This window comes from Argiope bruennichi, chromosome 2, assembly GCF_947563725.1.
Source record: "Argiope bruennichi chromosome 2, qqArgBrue1.1, whole genome shotgun sequence".
Lineage (NCBI taxonomy): Eukaryota > Metazoa > Arthropoda > Arachnida > Araneae > Araneidae > Argiope > Argiope bruennichi.
In genome coordinates, this window is record NC_079152.1 from 110,952,764 (window position 1) to 110,974,882 (window position 22,119).

Consider the following 22,119-nt stretch of genomic DNA (forward strand, 5'->3'; position numbering starts at 1 on the left):
TTATACAAGAAAATGACATTAAAAACTCCGATTATTATGAATTTTTATTTTCTAAATAAAAAATATTGATCATAATTTTCAAATATATTTAAAAATATTACTGCTTTAAAAAGATAGTTTTGAAGTTTAATAAATCGTATTGTATTCTGCGGATTGGCACACCTGTTGCAGAACTATTTAAATGCTTTTAATGAGGGTGTTTATGAGTTGCATGCCTCGAAGGCCTTCAAGCCTTACGGAAAGCTGGTGTTACATTGGGATGTAGCTTATTGGATACTGAAAGTTTAAAAATCGTTTCCAAAGAAATTCCAAACCTATTCATTTGGGTATAAAATCAGGAGAGTTTGAGGGTCATTGCATGTAAAATACCTTCGTTTTGAAGGAAGTAGTCCATCAAAAACATTATCATCCTTAAATATCAATTAGAAATAACAGTAGCGAAAGGTTCCAGGTCTGTACTTTTAAGCAGTAACAAAGATGACTTCAAAAATGCGGTGGTCTTCATTGATGTTCAATATGATACCGGCATATTGTTCTTCCTGAAGGAAAATGATAATTTTCTGTGATGCATCCAGATAGAAAGAGAGTTCCACATTCTTTTTGCAATAGAGTTGGGTGATACTTTATCAACCATAATTTGTCCCAGATGCGCAAGAGTATCAGCTACACAAAATTATTAGAGACTAAGTGGGTCATGTATCCAGTATCAATTTTGAACTCGATTGATACCAATTGGTAGCTTCAATCTGTTCCTGGTACTTGAAAACCAGGTATCCACCCAACTCTGCAGGAACCGCTATTCACCAGGTACCCGGTTTGATTCCTAAGGAGAAAAAAATCAATTACTGGCTGTATCAGGAATAATCAAATATTAATATCAACCTGATACAGCAAAACCATACAGTATCCATTCAACCTTACTTTGTGACATTATACGAGCAGAATGAGTGTCAACTCTGTTATCTGAATGAAGTCAGTAAATCTTGGAATGGAAATAGTTTGTACAGAAATTATTATTGTTGCAGTGCCTGTCAACGCCAATCCCAGTTTTTTTTTTCTCTTTTTCTTTGAAGAATCATACCTCTGACATTTATTGACAAATCTTACCAAGAAGTTATTACTCTTGGTCGATTTGGTATTGTTCTCGGATCACATTCTTCGAACTCTGAAATTTCTGTCAAAGTGTTGAGATAACACGTTGAGATATATTCTAATTTTTACACACTTGAGTTTGAAATCATCTGAATTTTGTATTCAAAAATTTTTTACTTTCATAAAGATGTCCATTTGGAGCTTTCTAGTACAGTTTATTCTTTTTGATAATTAAAAACACTCATTGCCTCAGAAATTGATAGAAATTAGCGTATACTCGCCATGCTATTTGAAGTAACTTCATAATCTTGCCGCTCTTCTCAAGTGTTTTATTAGCATAGTTTCTATACAAAAGATTTTGAAAGATTTTCTGAAATGTACTTTGATTTCTTTTCACATTTGACAAATAATAATCATTGTGCATAGTTGTAGTTTGATGCAGTATAATAGATTTTTTATAATTCCATCAATTTTAATGAAATTGGTGGAAAAGAAATTTATTTTATTCACTGGCCATGTTAATTTCTTTTTAATTATCACAAAATTTATTTAAACTCGTCTGGTCCACTCCATCATTAATTAATGATTAATTATTGATGAAGTAGCACAGATTAGAGATTAAGTAATTAGTAATTAAGTAACATGAATTATTGATGTTGTTTATTTAGGTTTTCATTTCTCCATTTTAAACAAGCATTATTTTCATTTTTCTGTTTATATTATTTTCAATCTGAATTACACTTGCTTACTGTTGTATTCCTTTTATCTTTTTCTTCGTTTCGATTTTATAGAATTCAATGGCGTAATTAAAGACAGTCAAGGAAGATTTAGTTATTAAAAACTTCTGCTCTGATTTTTGATTATTCAAACAATTCTGTATATTTTGGTTTCTTCATCTTTAACTGAATTGGGTTTACTTTTAAAAAGGGCTAAATGATGTTTTGTTTTCTTACTAGCTTCTTTTGGCTGCCAATTAAATCTCTTGGCGTTTCTTGACTGATTAACTATTGATACAGAATACAGAAGAATCTATTTACATTTTTTCTTTACTACTTGATAATATTGAAAGATGGGGATTTAATAAAAATTGAAAATTATACGAAAATGCATTCTCAGTCCTATTTCTAAACATGCCTTCAAAATAGGCAGATTGGCCAAATTTATCAGAAAAAATTAATAGATGTCTAAGATTGCATACAGAACATCTACTGTTATCGTAAGCCAATTGCTAAATTCTAAACTATCAGAAATAGAAAATGCAATTTTAGTTGGAAAAATATTTAAATGACAAAAAGAATTATATTTTAAGTTGTTTAGTTAAAAAATATATTTCTCAGAAAGTTATGAAATCTAACTTTTTATACAGTCCGCCGGTTCTATAACCATATTTAGGAAAATATTCTTGACATATTAGCATTAAAAAAATTAATATTCTGCGACTAAAGCCGATCGAGGTATGAAGCATTGAAAATTTCTATTTAAAACGAATTTAAATATTTTTTTTGCAGCTGAAGTTCGCAGCCTCGTTTGAGATTTTAAAGCATCGTATACAAATTAAAATTACGCACTATTATGTTACTTTTTCAAATTATTCTTTAAAATAAATTTTTTACAAATATTTAAGTTAAACAACTATAACTTGGTCAGTTTTAGTCATAAACGATATAGCTTTTTATTGTATGTTTTTGAAGTACTGAAAATTTATTCTTTCAATTTTTAAAAAAATAAATTTATTATTTCTATTTAGGTTAAATAGCTATAACTCGATGAATTTTAGTTATAAACGATATATTTTTTTAATTGTATGTTTTGAAAGCATTGAATTTTTTTTAACTGAATATGACTGATAGGACTGGGGATCGTATAAAAAGTTAGAATTCGAAAACTTTTCGAAAACGACGACAACAAAAAGTGATTTTTCCCATTATTCAAAGCATTTTCCCAGATGGAATTATATGCATATTTCTACCAGTTTAGAAATTACCTATTAGGTCATAATAAGAGTGGATACCCTGCATACTGAATGATAGCAAACCTGATACTTGATAAGTAAAACGATATACCTTGAAAATAAAACGATAAAGAGAAATATTGAAATATAGAATTTTCAAATCAATATATTTTCTACAATCAATATATTTTCTATAGAATTTTTTCAAGTATTTAATTTTGTAAAAAATAAAGGCACATTTGCAATGTTTTCTCACAAATCAAACATGCCAATGCACCCCACAAGGAATTTGATCACCAAAAGTTGCTGTAGAATATATTTTTAAAATTTTCATTCGTGGATTTTTCCTTTTATTTTTCAAACACTAATTCACAAAAATACTTGGTAAAATAATATTCTAAAATTCCTAAGCATGTTATTTACAGCTTAAAATTGCAGAAATAAATTGCATTAACAATAAATGAATAACAAATGACAACACAGATCATTTGCAATCGCTGACATGATATCAAGAAATAAATAAATAATTTGAAATATATTAATAATATAAAAATCATTCATAATACCCTTGCTGATAAAGAAAAAAACCCAATTAAATTCATTATATTTCAATAATAAAATAATCGATGCACCAATTCACATTTTTTTTGTAATATAGAAATTATTTTTTTCACTGAAGCGGGGAATGATTATCACATTTTCAGTGTGAATTAATCATTCATTCTTCTTATCAAACATTTCGTTCTCTGAATGCTAGATATATCGATTGCAACGAGGCTATTTGAATTCAAAAGGTCTGAGAAATGCGATGACGACTTCCTGGTATCCAAAGGGAGCTTCATAATTGAAGCCCATAGGATTCACTTTTCAAAGCTTTCTCACATAATTTAGCTTTTCTGTTGCGTCTACATTAGAAAAGAGTCGCTAATGTTCATAGGAATAATTGCATTAGCTCTATTCAGTAAATAACAATGGTGTTATTATTATGGAGCTTGAGAAATGAAATCAGAAGATAGATCTCGAACTTAAGATCATGATTCATTTACGTCTTTGTTAAAGCGCTTTATTTGATCTACAATTTCATTAGATTATCTTACAATTTTAAAATATAGATTAAGAATTAAGAAGTATTTCAGTATAAGAAATATAAATTTTCAAATATGTCGACAATTATTTTCATAAGCTTAAATAACAATTTTTGGATTTTATTGATTCTAGAAACAAATAATTTAAAATGGTGCTTTCGCTTTTTTAATGAATTTCTTAGATTTAAGCTATTATTTTTGTTTGTTAGTAATTAAATTATTAATTAACTAAATAAATTAACTTCCAATAAGAATTTATGAAGCTTTTTTTAAAAAAAAGTTTCATGTTTTTAGATTGCTCAGATGAAACTTAAAATGTCAGGAAAGTATATTCTCAAAATAGTTGAATTCATATTAGAAGCCTGAGCAGCTGATTTATATATTTGGTTTCAAAATTTTAAATCTGTAAGTGCAATCCAAAAAAATGTCATGCTTCAGGACTAAATTAAATTTTCATTCCAGCAAGCCTGAAAATTAAAAAGTTTTATCTTTCTTCAGGAATTTGACTCAGAGGTTTTTTTTTCCTGTAACATTTTAGATGTTATTATCTATGTTTAAAATCTGATGCAATACGTCTTTGTCATCCAATACGTCATTTGACTTAAGAAAAATCTCGATAGATTGATATTTTCTGCAATCCAGTCAGGAATTTATCTTTTTATTTTCTCGTATAAGAGGAATAGAGAAAATATTGCTAACATCCAAAAATTTGAACTAGCCATTTTGAGGAATATTCACAATTTTGATCTCCATGAGCTAAAAAAAAAACATTTTAAAAAAATGCCGTTTGAATATGTCAACACGATAGTTGCAAAACTAAAAGAATTAGATAGACAAAATTCGATAAACAGATTTGCCATCAATAGTGTAGACGCCTATCAAATTTTGAGCCAAATCCAACAAGGGATTGAACATCTGACAATCTATAACTTCAAAAGCATGTAAATGCGAGGATTCAAAAGCGTAATAACTTAAATATATCAAATTTGATATGTGATTAAGTGACTACAATTGTAGTACTGTGTCAAATTTTGGTTTCAATTGATAGTAAAAAACACATCTAAAATACAAATTCGATTTTCGATACTTTTAACCGTTATCAGAGATAAATCGCCAAAAATGTCGCCAGTGATTATACCATGGATTCAGTAAAAATTCACACCAAAAGTTAATATTTCTTAAGTATTGACGCCAATCATGCTGCCTTACCAAAGACCTACAATTCTTTTGCAAAAGTAGGCGATAATACTATAAGTTACATTTGAAATCAAAATTTAATTGACCAGATATGATTTTAGACGATAATTTGAAATGAAGCTGAAAAAAGTTTTTTGTTTAGTTTCACCATGAAGATTATAAATTAAAAGTAAAGAAATTGAGTAAACCTCTACCTTGATAATATTTTGTATCGATTTAAAAACACAAAACGTCTTACAATATTAGCATCTGTAAATTAATAAAAGTTTAATTTAAACGTAAAACAATTTTTTAACAAATTAATCCCTATTTAATAACACTGACTATCATAAATTTATAACAAGTGATATTTTTCAGAAAAACAGAGGCATGATAAGTTTTGGCATTCATTGTATAGATTAAATTGCTTCGTAATATTTTTTCAACTAATCATCAGCTAAAAATAAATTTACTTGTGCATGAATAGAAATAGAGAAGAGACTCAATCAAGCGGGCATATTTTTTTGAAACGGAAATTTTTTTGCTATATTTTCTAGGAGGAACATTTTTGTAGAATGATGCATTTGTTACATTTCCTTGTTTGTAGAAATCCCATCCAAAACTGGCATCCAGATTGAGACACGCCCTTATGATGCGCCTAAATAAAACTAAAAGCTTTTAGAGAGCAATTTATGAAATGGGAAATAAAATATTTAAAGTTATAGAAGCCAACAAAGAGTGTGTCTGCTATCCTTTTGTGTAGTTCATATAATTCATTATGAAATTTTCACACATGTCATTTTCTGTTTGGGCGCCATAAAGTGACAGGATCCTGTTAATTCTTATTTAAACCAATTAAAAGCAATGGGCACCAAATTCATATTACTCATAGACATTGGGCGAAGGGCTTATATTTGAATAAGACATTTCTTTTTCAGAGGATTAAAATTGATATAACAGAAAAGTAAATATAAATATGTCATTAGTAGCCACCTTTGGCGACCAATTGTTTAGTTGCGAATGTTGTTGAGCTATTAATTCTCTGGGAATATTGGTTGCATACCATTATCAGGTTATGCATTATTATGCATAACCTGATAATGGTAATTATCTGAATGCAGTATTTTTATGCATAAAATTTTAATAAGTCCTTGTTATTTTAATAGCCTTTCACCTGTTCTGTTTATTGTCTACATGCACCTTTTTGAAACAACTATACGTAACCAGGCAATCTTTATTCAAATCACATATTTTGCAGTATATAACTCTAATGACTTAAATTCTATAAAGAGTAAATATAATCTTCATTCCTTAGCTTCTAACATTGGCAGAAAATCAAGCGATAAAATATTTGATGAAACAATGAAAAAAGTTTGAATTTCATTGTAATAATAGAATTCATTGTTAAAATGTATGCATAAAAGGGTTTTTTTAAATTTGTTTTCAAAATTCAGGCAAAATCTGTAGGTCAGTTAAAATAATACAATTAAAACATGTTTTTTTTTCAAATTTTAAAATAATGCAAAAATAAATTTTATTTAACAATGTTTTCGGAAGTGTTTGAGGAAATAGGTTAAAATCTCATTTAATTTTTAGTTAATTAAAATTGTCAAATAAAAATAGTTCTGAGGTGCAGCTTTCCAATGGCCCAAGATCAAATGGTAATATTATAGAAAACTAACAGACGCATATCCGTACACATTCTTTTAAAAGATAAGTACTGCTGAAAGGCTAAAATATTAGAAAAACTACTTTTCTTCAGTGTGACATGGAATCTTTATCTAAATCAATATTATAATGTGTGCATTGATATGCTTTAAAAACCCGGAATTCCGGTTAATTTTAAATATCCTGCCTTGTGGGCATAGCATTGCATTTAAATATAAAAAGTATATTACATTTCACGTTTGACATCAAAAGTTAGCTTCTGCTAGAACCTGATCAGTATGAAGTTGCATGTACTTTCCCTGAATGCCAAATTGGAGAAAAACAACAACCGTTTAGAGAAGCGAATTTTTATAATTATAAATCGAAAATACTTTTATTTTAGAATGCGATAGATAAGAATTGCATGTTCAGCATTTTGAAGAAGCTCTGGGAGCAAGTTAGAAAAAGACGATGAAACTAAAGTAATGACGTTAGAAAAACGATTCCAGTGAGGTAACAAATTTATTTAAGTGCATAAGTAAATCAGGAAAAGTATATCGTGTTTCTCTGTCCAATATATATGCTAGGGCACGTGTTTAAATTCGGATATGGTTCGTAACGTATTAGTTTGACTTACGCGAGTTCGCAAATTGTACAGACTAAGTCTATGGCAAAGGATACCGACGTGCTCTGATTGGTTTAAGCCTTGGCATCTTTTTGGCAATGTTTTGCACTCATAATAGTGTAGTTTTCGCTTATTTGGCTCAAACCTTGTACCTTTCATTAGTTTTATGGAAGATACGAGTGAATATCAACATGATCTAATTTTTATTAATATAATTGTTTTCTCTAAATATTAATAGTAATACTGCTAATAGTAATTATTATTATTAATAATAATAATAATAAATATTATTCATAATACTAGTAATACAAGTAACTAATGTTGTTTATGCACAGAAGTATAAAAACTAAATGAAAGTAATTACTCAACATATAATGCAGCAAATAAACAATTCTTATTTTTCTATGATTTTCGTACCTTTATTCGATAATTTATGCAGTCATTGAAACTTGTTGCTGAACGTTTGTTACTTTCCCATCAACTACATATGGGAAGATGACTACTTAATGCCCAAAACATATAAATATGTAAGCTTTAACGGAATATGTGATTCCGTAGCTAATTTTTTTTAATTATATCAAAATAATATTAAGAAGAAGCACACACAAAAATATTTTTAATAAATTGCAATTTTTATATTTCCTGAATTTAGGTTTCACGATTTGATCTTTTCTGCTGCATATGTGTTCCAGATTAATATTACATGTAAACCGTAAAAAATAGGGGGGCGGGGATAAATTCACAAATTTTATTTATTTTTATAAAAATATATTTCGGTATGGCATCTTTTTGGCGAAACATTGCCAAAAAGATGCCAAAGCTTAAACCAATCAGAGCACGTCGGTATCCTTTGCCATAGACTTAGTCTGTACAATTTGCGAACTCGCTTGACTTACGAATCCTTACTTTGGCTGTGTGCTCGTGCCAATAGACATCTAGATCCAGATTTAAAAGTATAAAATATCAAAAGCCGGATAAAATAGTTAGTTGCGTTGATAAGCCCTTTGTTTTGTTATATTAAATGACAGTTTGAAAATTATAATCTGTGTTGGATCTTTTATAACCAATTCTTTAAACTTTTTATTTGACGTTCTTATTGAAATAACCACTTCGGAATTAAAGACGAAGAAAAAAAAACTAAAGGCGAAATAAGATGATTCAGATGAAGATAATCTCATTGCTCGAGGTCATCTTCTAAATACGAAGGTGTTTTGAATTCAAAATTTATGTATGTATGTGTCCCCATAGAAATGACTTTACTTGAATTCCTTTTCAGTAAAACTAAAACTGGCGCCAGTCATGAAACAAGTATTGGATATTACTTTAGAAGATTAGTTTCTTATTGCAAGAAAGGTAAATTGATTTGCTATGAGTATTTTCTTCACTGGAAATTTTCAGTAGAAATAATAAGAAAATTTTAAAATTTTTATTTATAAGGAACTACCAGTAAAACAAAACTGTTTGAGGTTATAATTGGCTTAAGACAGTTTTGAAGCCTTATGCATCTAAAATAAATATTTTCAAAGATAATCATGGCACCGTATGTTTTAAAACAACTTTTATGAAACAGTTAGGTTACTGTATAGGGCAGAAAGCCATCTTGCAACTAATAAAATTAAATTTATGTGTAAAATCATTTCTTGGAGCCATTATTTTTTTTTAACAATTAAAACTTTTTTGGGGAATTCTAAAACATTTCATTGCATACGAATTTTTGTTGTGACATTTTTCGAAATTTCATAAAATAATTCTGTCAAAATAATGAATGATTAATACAAGGTCCTTAAAAAGAATACTGCCTTATTATAATTAATTTGTATATGAAGTTTTACGTAAAATGATTCTCCAAGACGAGTAACATCTGCTTTTACCGGGAATGACATTACAAAAACTGCCTTGCAATGTAATACAAATGGGGAATAATAAATCGAGTGAAATTGCTGTCCATTTCGAAGAATTCAAACTTTGAAAATAATGAAACTTTGACAGCCTTTTTATGGAACTTTAGTTTAATTAGTACCATAATATAATAAGAATGATTACAAAACCGCTTTTACTAATAGGGGACTACAACTAAACCTCATCACATTCCCGTTTCTAGAGCATAAATGACTCTTGATTAGTTTGAAATAGATGGGAATGGAAAGAGAAGATAAAAAGAGATATTTTTTTTAATTTTATGAATAAAAAATGGAGAAGTTTTCCAAATTATAGGAAATAATATCTAAAAGGCTGCAATTGTTTCTACAACGATTGAGTTTTGAAATTTTCATCAGCAAAATCGTTACTCAACCTGTATTTTACATCATCTCTTTCCTCTCTTTTGTGGGACTACTGCTTAACATATGCAGAAGAAAAATCATTGCACTTTTAGTCAGGATATTACACACAAAGTTTAAAGTGGAGAATAAAAATATACAAATATATATATAAATGCAAAAAAAATCACGTATTGGTACACGTATGTAATCATTTCCACTTTAAATTAAAGTTGAAGTTTTACCGGAAATGACAACAAATTAGCAAAATATATATAGTAAATTGAACGAAACGATCTAAACAACAGTATAAGCTTGGTATGACTATCAAAATTTGAATATTAAAAAGGTTTTGTTTGAGAATCTATTAAGAGATCAGTTACTTAAAATATTTAATTGAAAATTGTAGCGAGCGGCAATACTAGCGAAATGGATGGTCGCCAAAGGCGGCTGTCTAGAATAAAACGGCATTTCCAAAGCTGTGTATATGAGTGTGTGAACAAAAAATAAGAAAGGTTAACTAGTTTAACCGAAACACTTGCAAGTATAGATTAACAAGACACCAAAGACATCGGTTCTAAATAACGACAACACGTTCTTAAAAAGAGAGAGAGAAAAATAATACTTAAAATTGCATAAATAAAATAAATTCTCTACAATAGATAATAGTGGAATAACTACGTACTTATAAATATGCATTTTAAGAATTTTAACAATAGTAAAGCGAACCATAATAATCAAAAAGAACATATGAAATAAAAATGAGGTTGAATAAAGTTCTGTGTGTATGAGGATTCTTAAAGCTTTTCTTGTCCGGAGATTTAAAACGGGACCTCAAATCCAAAATATTTTAGGAGCATTTGAAAGAGTTTTGAAATGGTAGGATGTGGTAAGAGTATAGCTGTTTGAGAAGTGAATGGTTGAAGAGTCTTGGCAGTGCGGCAGAATTGTTCGATCCAGACAGCAAGGTCGCATCCCTGGTAGAATCAAAAATTTTATTGGATAATAAATTGCTTCATCTTCTTCCACAACATAATCGATGGACTTGTAAGCGATTGCCTCATTTTGAATGTTAGACGGAATAATATTGTTATAAACCTGTAATTTTGCTTCCCATCACGAATAGTGTCATCGTACGAAAGACCGTTGTACGATTTGTCCTGTGCGTGCTGAGCGGGGGACGCGTCAATGACCTCAGAGCTTGGCGACAAACTTGGCGCCTATTTGGTGACTTGGTGACGAATTTGGCGACAAAATGGATAATGCTGGAAAGTTCAAGAATTTTCACGATCCATCCACTAGGAACCGAGATACACCCAGATACGCCCTGATTGGTCTAAAAGCTTCTAGCTCCACCTCCCGAGAACTATAAAAGGCCGGCACTCTGAAGCTGGGTGTCGTGTGTGAGTAGTCGGAGTCGCCGACAAGTAACGAGTATTCCAGAGAATAGCGAAGCCACCGCGAATTACCAGCGTTGTGTGGAGCGAGTACTGAACTGCTGTGTGCCGAATTCTGTTGTCTACTGTGGAAGCAGGGTCTTATCTTTTGTGTAGTAGATAGTTGTGAGAAGTAGTGAGTCCACAGCTAAAGCGAGAGAAGTTCAGCCATTTGGAGAGACCGTAGAGAGAAGCTCCGAGGAACCCCTCTCCTGCTGGATTCTGTCTAGCCGCTTCGTGTGCTGTGGACGATCACTACTTGTGGGCTACTGACATCTGCAGTGTGCTGTCCTGTGTTCGTTTCGGCTGTAAATATTTGTTGTCTTTGTATACTCTTGTCTTCGTGTAAATAAACGTGGTCGTTGTTTTCTACTGTGGCCTGCTGATTGTGTGTTCTCTTCACCATATCACTACCACTATCAAAAGAACCTGGTGAGGAAGAAAATCCATAACAATATCACTAAGTTCTTGGACACAAGAATAGCTCATTAACTCAGCCAATCGTCTGAATATTGGCAAATTTTTTTTAACTAATTCTTCTTTTGACTGCAGAGGTTATAACGCAATAAATTTGTCCTGAGGTCAAATCAACCGATATCATCCTGTTCCCAATTTCTGGCAATTGCTATGAGAATATCTCATTTATCAATCGTTTTGTAGCTGGTCACGTATATTTGTATTTAATTTCAATGTCTTTAAGTGTATCTACAAAGTAGAATATTTCCGGCAAGCATTTATTTCGTCTGCTGTTGTCGATCGAGGAATTGCAAGTAATTGCTAAAATCTTCTATAAGCAATATTAATGCGTTGATATAAATGGCCTGATGTCTTCTCTCAAATCTCGCAATGATCGATGAAGAGCCGCAGGCAATTTTTGTATGCCATTGTGTTTACAACTTAAACAATAAGTTTTCATTTCTGCAATACTTTTCTCATGCCGGATGCTTTGGAAATGTTGCAGGTGGGAGTTTCGATGAATTGCAGGTTCAGTGGTAATTGCAACGCGGAATGAGCAGTTTTCCCACCTGGTAGCAATGACGCATCTATTCCAGACGATACAAGAACAAAGGCTATGCCATTTTGAGATCGAATTGCTGCCAGAATTGATTTAATTAAGAACGTTTTACCAGTTTTTCCTGGGTCATCTAAGAAGATTTCTTCAACCTCCCTATTGACAATTTGCATTATAAGATCGTAATTGCCTTTTTACACAACCGTTAGTTTAATAATATTTGATAGCACGTACTACAAAAGATCACCCGTGTTGTAATTTCGTTAAGATTTCCGCTGTGAAATTCATACTCATATTTGAATTTTTCTTGCGCATTCAACGGAAAATATCTTCAGCTATTATTTTAATAATATCTATTTATACAATAATAGCTATTTATATAATATTTATATATAATTCAGCTATTATTATAATAATTAATATAATTGCAAACAATGCACGAATTCGACTGGAATGTGTCATGTTGCAAGCGATATTAATGCATACATCCCAGTATCATTCGTCCTGCAATACATTCAAAGCGTGACATGTGCTACGGAAAGTGACATGTTGGCAACTCTCTACTGCTGGAAAGATTTTGGACCTGAGACATTTACAGACAGAATGCGAAGAAAGAAGCCTTCATCTTGGTTGGGATGCAGAAAGTCTGCATAGCGTAGTTTCTTTGTATATGCTAACTGTTGACATATAAAATGGCGAGTGAATTAAAAAAGAAAAACACAAACTAAATAAACAAATAAAAAAATACTAACGAAATGTTTTAATTCGAACGCAGATGCATCGACACATTCCAACGCAATGAGAAGCAAGTTATTTCAATCGCAATTCGCTCGCGAAAGAGGTCAGTTTCACAATATAATTTTAATCCAAATAAAAAACTAAATTTCGCAGCCAGTTGCATTGCAAAAAAAAAGTTCAAAAACAAAATGAAGGGATTAAAAAATGAAATGAATGCTAAGGTGAACGACGTAGCTCAATTCCAACGCAAAAGCACACGAAATGATTAAATCAAAATGAAAATAAATCTATGAAAATGAAATTAAATAATGCAGTCGGGAACACTGAAATGGAATCATAAAATTGGAAATAGTAAACGAATCGTAAACCAGAAACATTAAAATGAAATCGTAGAATATTTAATATATCGTGAGTTGCTTTTACGTCCAACAAATGTCACTTTAAAAAAAAAAAATGCATTTTTTGTACTTATCACTAGTGTGACATCTATATAATAAGTTTATAAAAAGAGACACGCATTCGAATACAAATTTTGTGCCAAAATTTCAAAGCAATCGTTGAAGAAATTTATAAGATTTAAGATTTTGGAAGAACGTACATTTACATTTTTGTTTATATAGATATCTACATTTTTTTGTTTTGTTTTTCTCTGATTTAAAAAAATTCCGTAATCTTTAACTTGTAATTGAACAGTTGATATAAATGTTATGAGGCACGCAATTGCACTCTCATTTATTAGTCATGAATTCATATTATCTGAAACGCAAGTCGATCTTGCAAGTGAAGACATATTTGCTTAAGAAATTAGTAGACATTAAAATGATCCCTTTTCTTCCAAAAATCATCTTATTTTGAGGTTTATATGTTATAGATTATTCAAGTTTTATCCTCATTTGGCCCATATCAAATTCATTCTAAAATATTCTCTTATTTCCTGATCCAATTTCACCTTTTCTATTTAATTAATGCAACAGATGCTCTGTAAAATTGCTGAAGCTGACAAGTTCTCACACTCCGAGTGAAGGGATAAAAATGTGTCGATCTAACACATTCTTTTAAAAGATCCCTATAATTCCCTAAATCGACACATGTAAATAAATCCCCATCAAAATCGCACGGTATATAATCATGGGAATAAATATTTCATTAGCTTTTCCTCCTTTCGCTCTTGTGTCGTTATATGTTGATGTCCCTCGTCGCTTCTGCTTGTACAGAAATTATACGTCCCAGGATGGAATAAAAGCGAAGTTTAAAATTTGAAGGTGCATTCTCTCTCTTCGGCTCATTCTCTCTCTCACGAAACTGCTTTAATATATATATATATATATATATATATATATATATATATAATATATATATATATATATATGTGTGTGTGTGTGTGTGTGTGTGTGTGTGTGTGTGTGTGTAATGATAATTGAAAATCTAATTTAAACTTAATTAATTTCCTAGCTTTCAGTTTAATTTAGATCATATCAACTTGATCCCCTTCCACTTTTTCTATTTAATTAATTCAATAATAGTTATAAATTTGCTGAATAGGCTAAAAGCTGACAAACTCTCACACTCCGAGTGAAGGGATAAAAATTGCCCAGCCAAACACATTCTTTTAAAAGACCCCCGTGTTTCCCTTGTCTAAATCGGCTCGTGTAGAGAAATTCCTATCAAAATCTCATTGTATATATGCACTGTGAAAATTATTTCCCCTCTCTTTCACCTTCTTCTGCTCTCGTGCCGTGCTGTGAACGGACGTGCCTTATCCGTGCTGCTTGCGCCCCCCCCCCTGGATGGAAACAAAACGAAGTTAAAATATCAAAGTGTCCTTCTGTCTTCGAAACTGCCTTCTGCTTTCAAAATAAAGGCCTTCGATAACTTCAGTTGTTGCTCCCATCCTACCAACTTTATTTTCGAGAGCTATCGCAAGATAAAACTTTCGACAGAGCTCTCATCCTCAATAGTTAAATCATTACGCCATTGTACTCTTCCTCCTAAGAAGCATAGTTAACTAATCAGAATGTTCTATATTTATTGTGAAAGTATAACTTAAAATATCACTTTCTTTTGTTGCTATAAAACATAGTTCATCAGAGTTGGTTGACCTGGCTAAATACGCAATGATATTTTATATAACCACTAGCCGTCTTTCACGACCATTTATTTGTCCTTACTTTATATTAATATTAAGGGGAAGAAAGTGCATAAACTTATCTCCAAGCTAATCGAAATGCTTATATCGATGCAAAATGTATTTTTAATATGTTTCTGTGTGTTTATCATAGAATTGTATCACAAATCTTTGGATTATCTTTTAGAATATTGACGATTATAGAATAATCATTTATGAAAGAGTTAGTTTAGTTTAGTTATATGAACGTCCCGTTTTAAAGCAACACTAGGGCTATTTTGGAACGGACCTCGTAATTTTGAACCGCGGTCAGATGACGAGAACGACACTTGAGCTGGCACCCCCTCTCCACACCACGCCACGCCAGCGGCAGGACGTTTAACGCGCACCAGACCCGCTTACACGACGGTTCTTCGGTGGAATCGGGTCTCGAACCTGAAACCCTCCGGTTCCGAAGCCGAGGCCACCGCGGCCCCCATATATGAAAGCGAAAAAATCTTTTAAAAGTGGTAGGTTCTTTCGTGCCAGAACATGCTAAATTAATGTTAAACAGTTAGTCCAAATTTTCTTGCTATTTAAACCCCAATTTTCCTGAATAAGGAACTTTCAACGAGTACTGCGAAATTCAGTTTAAAATTCCCTCAATCCTTTCTTCTAAATATAACTTTTTTACTTTAGATTATAAATGTCTTCTGAAAATACCATATAATTTGGGTCATTTAATGTTAGATTATCTTAGAAAAAACACCCTGTTATTGCTTACCTATCTCTCATACTAACAGCAATTATCGCAAAGTATATCAGAACGGGATGGGTGGGAGTTGGATTTTTTTCGAAAAATATGAATTTCGGAAAAGTAGTTTTGCGTCATACATAAAGACCTGTGAGCGAAAAGTGATTACGTTTTAATTTAATGTCTAAACAGGGTCGTTTGAGATATTTCTGTAAAAGGTTTTCTCAATATCATTATTGTTATGGCAGAATCGGATAGAATAAGAAAAGGGGACATTTAAAATAGGACGATAAAAGGGTGAAAAAAAATTAATATTATCTCCTCTTAGAAAAAGGAATTTATGATTTTTGAAACTAGAGTTCATTTTCTAAAAATAAAAAGAGGCGAGAGCGAAAAGAAAAACCTGCGTTTCCTGCACCCGTTAAACATTTTAAATACATTGCTGCCATTCAAAAAAGTTTTTAGATGTTTCGGAAGTTTTATTTATATTTCTGTAAATTCGTTTATCATAGAGATTTTGAAACTATATTTATATTGATATCTTAACTTGTTTTAGAATAAAATTCTTATTAAAATCAAATTGAGATCCTTAAAAACTTATTTGAAAATTATAATACTATTTTTCTGCTGCTAAGATATTTTTTAAAGTCTCTTCGAGTTAGATAGTAACCAGAATCGAGCTATCCTTGCCATGCTAATACGTTGGGAGTAAATGAAAGATCCAGCCGCCGCGTCAGCTTAATCAGATATTAAGGTGAAAGCAAAATATAAAAGAGAGTCAAAAAATAAAGGGACATTTGAGAAAAGGTGCATTTATTCTTATGATAGAAAACTGAAACATGCATTATTTTTCTATGTGACCATCCTGGACTTCAACGCAATTTTCCCAACATTTCACAAGGTTTTTGGTTCCGTGGGACAAAGAAGTTTTTCGGTTGTATCTGTAACAAATTTGGCACAGCATCAGTGACTTCTTCAACGATTTCAAATCTTCTTCCCCTTAGAGCTTTCTTCAGTGTTCCAAACATATTAAAATCGCTTGGAGAAAGGTCTGGACTGTATGGTGGGTGTTCCAACAATTAACATCCCAACTCCTTTATTGTTTCGGCCAGCCGTTGGGCAGAATGTGGCCGATCGTTTTCTTATTGCAGAATGTCACTTTTTCGCAGTTTTTCACGACATATTGATTCGTTTGTTTTCTACCACCCTACTCTCAACAACTTTCAAACTGTCCTCAGTAGTTGACGTTGATGTCCTGTCCGATATTTCATTGCCACATAACGAAGTTCTTCCCTGTTTGAAGCGCTCTATCCATTCGTGGATCTTGCTTCGCGATAAATAGCTGTCACCATACTGCGCTTGCATTCAACGAATAATTTCCGCTGGTTTAACACTTTCCGTAAATAAAAAGCAAATCACTGTCCTCATTTCCTCCCTGGTGCAGATCGTCACAGGAGCTGCCATATTTAACGTTCTGGTACATTCCAACAACTAGGCGGGAATAAGTGTGACACGTTGCATAGAAGTGTTACCGACCACTCTAATTCAGCGCGGGATACTAGCAGTGTTACCAAACCCTGAAAAGAGTAGTTATAAAAGTCATTTACTTTTTGACTTTCCCTAGTAGATTCCATTATGGTGTAGAACAAACATCGTGAGTTTGAAAATGAAAAGTCGCCATATAAATAAAATTTCTCCTGGTGGTTTTATAAATGGTGTGGGCTAGTTAACTCTTTTACTGAAAGACAAGTTACGATAATCTGATCTTTTTATCAAGGAACTTATGCGTTTATGATAGACTATCTAGTAAATTCATGGATTTTTCCAAAAAAAAACACACGATTATTCTTATTTCATTTCTCTCTCACTCACTCTCCCTTTTCTTTCACAAACAATGTATTATTTAAGAGAATTCAAGGCTGAAAGTTAGCATAATAAATATGCATACCTTACAACAGTTTTTGATATTCGAGCCAGAGACATTGAAGGCTTGATTAAAATACCATGCTATAAGAAAAAAGCCAATGCATTTTCAAATTAAATTTCTCTTTAAATAGCAGGATAAGCAATGTGGAGCCATGACGACGTCACACCTAACTCCAACTGAAATTCTGACACTGCAGAAAGTCCCTTGGAGACTTCTTAACCTAACTATGCTATTTTCAGATATTTAACTAAGATTAAAGTTCATCCATGTAGAGCTCTGCGTTCTTCAGTTGAGGATCTTTCAAATTGTTTATGTTATACCAATCTTACATATGAATAAAATTTAATCAATAGTAAATCTTTAGCACCCCAAGGGTCACCACTAGAAAAATGAGAGTTAATTGACTAAGCAATTTACTCAAACATACATTTTACTTTTGACAGCTGATTTACAGATGTCCTTCTCATGTTGTAATTTTTAAATGATAAATTATTCATTCATGTTAAAAAAATTATATTTATAGAATGCGTATAATATTTTAGAAAATACAGAATATCATTTCTCTTAGACTATGCAAATGCAGTAGTCCATCATATGCACTTATCTATAATTGTACGATATGTCATTTTAATATTGCTATTAAATTAAATAAAAGCTTTTGAGGGTTTTCGTTGATGCTTTAGACACCGATGGGAAATGATTAACTACTGCATTTCAAACAAATCGCTCCTAGGTTTACATTCCCATCCTCCAAGATATACAGTGGGTAAAAAAAGTTTCCGTACGGAAGACTAAAATAAAAATAAACTAGCATAATTTCTAATCTTTGTTTTTTATCTTTATAAACTACTTATATATTGTTAATATGAGTCTTTAAAAAGGAATTTCATAATAAATTTCTCTTTTTTACAAAACTCAGCAAGTCCGTCTGTAATTTTTTAGATAAATGACGAAGTGTCATGCAAAAAAAGTTTCCGTACGCAATATGCAAATTCCTCCTGACGTGCTCTACAACTAATCCACAGTAAATATTTTGATGGTTTGATGGTTTGTCAGAGTGAAGAATATGACATATTCTTCACTCCATATTTAATTCCAATGTTTCGCTGATAGTCTTAAAATGGAAATTCAGAAATCCATTCGAGAATTAGTGATTCGTTTGCGAAAAAATGGCTTATTTATGAAAAAAAATCAGTGAAATGACTTACAAACCAAAGTCTACAGTACAGTATATTATTAAAAGATACCGTGATGTGTAAAAATTTGAGGATAGAGATCGATCCGGAAGAACTCCGAAGTTAAATCGCTTGCATAAAAGAAATATCATGTGTAAGGTGCAAAATAATCCCTCGGATTAGGGCACCTCAACTTGCAACTGAAATGTATTCGCATCTTAAATTGTAAGAAATGTCATTTTAAAAAAAGGTTGTAATGGATGTGGGGCCCGTAAGAAGCCTGTTATAAGTCTCTGCTACAGAAAAAGCGCCTCGAGTTTACAAAGAAGCATATAAGCAAGCCTGTATCTTTTTTGGGAATCGGTCCTTTTTAATGATGAATCAAAATTTAATATCCGTGGGTCAGATGGTCGAGTTATGATCTGAAGAGAATCAAAACAGCATATGTTAATTAAGAATTTATGTGGAACTGTGAAGCACGGTGATGGTTGGAATATGGTATGAGGGTGTATAAGTGCTGCTGGTGTCGGATATTTATGTTTTATAAATGGAAATATGGATAGGTACATACATCTTGACATTCTAAAACAAAACGTTTTAACCAATGCAGATAAACTGTCCATTGGAATGGACCTTACGTTTCAACAGGACAGCGATCCTAAGCACACCTCCAAGATTTGTCAAGAGTAATGTCTCTATAAAGTTAAAAAACAGTTTCATAGTCCTCCCCAGTTTCCCGATTTAATCCTTATGGGACATTTAATGGAAGAAATAGATCGTGAACTAAAAAAATATGACATAAAGAACAAGGTTGAACTCAAAAGGATCATTCAAGACATTTGGAGTAGTATTTCTCCAGAAACAACAGCAAAAAAAAAACTGATGGGGGTTATGCCACAACATTTGAGAGAAGTGATAAAGGCCAAAGGAAGGCCTACCAATCATTAAATGCAAGTTGATCAGCATGAAAAAGGTTTTTCACGTACTATGTAAATATCGTAGGAAACGTTTTTGTACCTTATAAGTGCCATTTTTTTATTCTTTCAATTTAAGTATTTAATTTTCTTCATAGTTTTTCCTTTATAATATTCATAAATAATAAATAAAATTGTGTTAAACCAATTTTAAAATTTTCATTTTCATAACAAAATATTTTGTACCAAAAATTAAACTTTTATTTGCAGTCATAGCTGCGTACGAAAACTTTTTTTACCCACTGTATCTGTGTGAAATCTGTTAGCAAACGGTCTGCCCTGTACACGCGCAGCACAACAGAAACACATGCACACATTAATTTTAATTATTAGCAGAGGTACAACTGGTTTTTGTTCTTAAAATGTACTACGTCTCTATTGTTATTATTTAATGTATCTTTTACACAGGTTTGAAACAAAATATTTTCGAAATATAGCTTACGTTTCGACAATAACAATCTCAGTTCCAATAACATTCCAGTAACAATCTCAGTTTCCTCTCTTCCATCGTAAATAATGTTGCATTACTTTATATGGGAATGTTTTTTTAAATGTTTTCTTTTAGATTTCTTCATATCTGCTTTTATAAATTTTGATGTAAAAAGGAACAAAAATTAAACAATGCTTAATAGAGGGATATTTTTATTGCATTGCTTTTAAAAATGAAGTAAGTTCATTTTATTTTATTGAAGATCCAGGTTGAATTATTATAAGCCAGTATAAAGGGGAAACAGTAATTCATTTGAGATGTAAACATTTCTAGAGCCGAAATCATTCAATTTCCACCAATGAATCTTTCGAAACAGTGCAAGTAGGTAGCTTTGAAAATACAACATGGTATTAAAAAAAGTAGCGACAAACTAAATATCTGCTTGCAACTGGTTTTTATACTTGATGAATTTGATTCGAAACAAAATTTTAAATAATTGTGAATATCCTGCTTATGTATACATAAAAATAAAATATTTATCTGTTATATGGGGTGTGGTCATTTCAACAGAAGCCGGTTGTTCATTGTGTTCGTATTGAAATACATTCTGTATGCTGATAACGTAATGATTATAAAAACAAGTTCGTCCTTTTAAATCTTAGATAATCAGAATTTGAAAATCATATGATAACATTAGACATTTTAATTATTACCCGTCATTTTAAGTTACTGATATGTCAATTTGATACCTTTTCTTGTTTTTTTTACAAAGCCGGAAGCTCTCGCTTGGTAGACGAAACAGAAGACTCACGTCATTTCATTTAGTATTAGCGATCTTATTTTCAACAACGAATTAGAACGATTTACTATCAGCTGTTTAGATGTGAGATACGAAGAACATGTCGAGCTCAAACCAGTGAAGCTCGTTTTAGTTCTGCAAATAAATAAAGTTTAAGATTTTAGAAATTAGGCCAAAAAATAAGTGTGCTATTAATTCTAACGAATTATAAGTCCATTAAATATTATTAAATCTGCAAAGATTTTTTCAATTTTAACTAGATAAATCTATTTCTAAAATTTTTGGCATTCACAGTTCGATAATATTTCTTCGGTCATATTTTACACAATTTTAATTAATATAATTAGTTTAATATCCGCAAAAAATGGAATTTTCAATTCTATATTTTATCTACTTAAAGATTTGAAATTTTTCACACCTGTGGAAATTTTCTACGCTCTCCGAGTGCAATAACTTGAATTCGAATGAAATTTGGTTCATGGTTTTAGAATATAAAGTGTAGATTTCTACCAAATTTAGAACCATATATGCCAAAAACTGCGCTTGTTGGCCTAGGCATTCTCACGCATAGAAATGCGTCAGTTAAAAAAAATTGAAGGACTGAAATATCTGAACTTTGGTGTGGGATCTTGTTACTCTAATTGTGATTCTGAGTCAAATTTTAGCTTTAATCGGCCGGGGAAAAAGACATCCAACATGCATACTCGGTTTTTCTGATAATTGTGCATTAACCGCATCCTAACAATAATCGCCAAACCTCACTGGTTTATCATAAATTCGATAAATGTAGATTTAAATATTGAGTGTAAAAGCAGTTAGTATTATAACAGTCTCCATTCATTATTTCCAATTATGTTTAAAATTTAAAGGAATATAGAACAACTGTATCTCTCCAGGATAAAATTTTTATTTTGGTATAGTTGCAACCAATCTTGA

The 22,119-nt window shown here is 31.4% G+C and overlaps 1 long non-coding RNA gene across 1 annotated transcript in view; it reads right to left on the minus strand.

Moving 5' to 3' along the window:
- Window positions 1-351: 351 nt before the first annotated feature.
- LOC129989151 (uncharacterized) overlaps window positions 352-22,119 on the minus strand; it is a 191,399-nt gene continuing 169,631 nt past the window's right edge. Inside the window, exon 4 of the long non-coding RNA XR_008785732.1 lies at window positions 352-823. This is a non-coding gene — a long non-coding RNA (uncharacterized LOC129989151). The remainder of the gene's footprint in view (window positions 824-22,119) is intronic.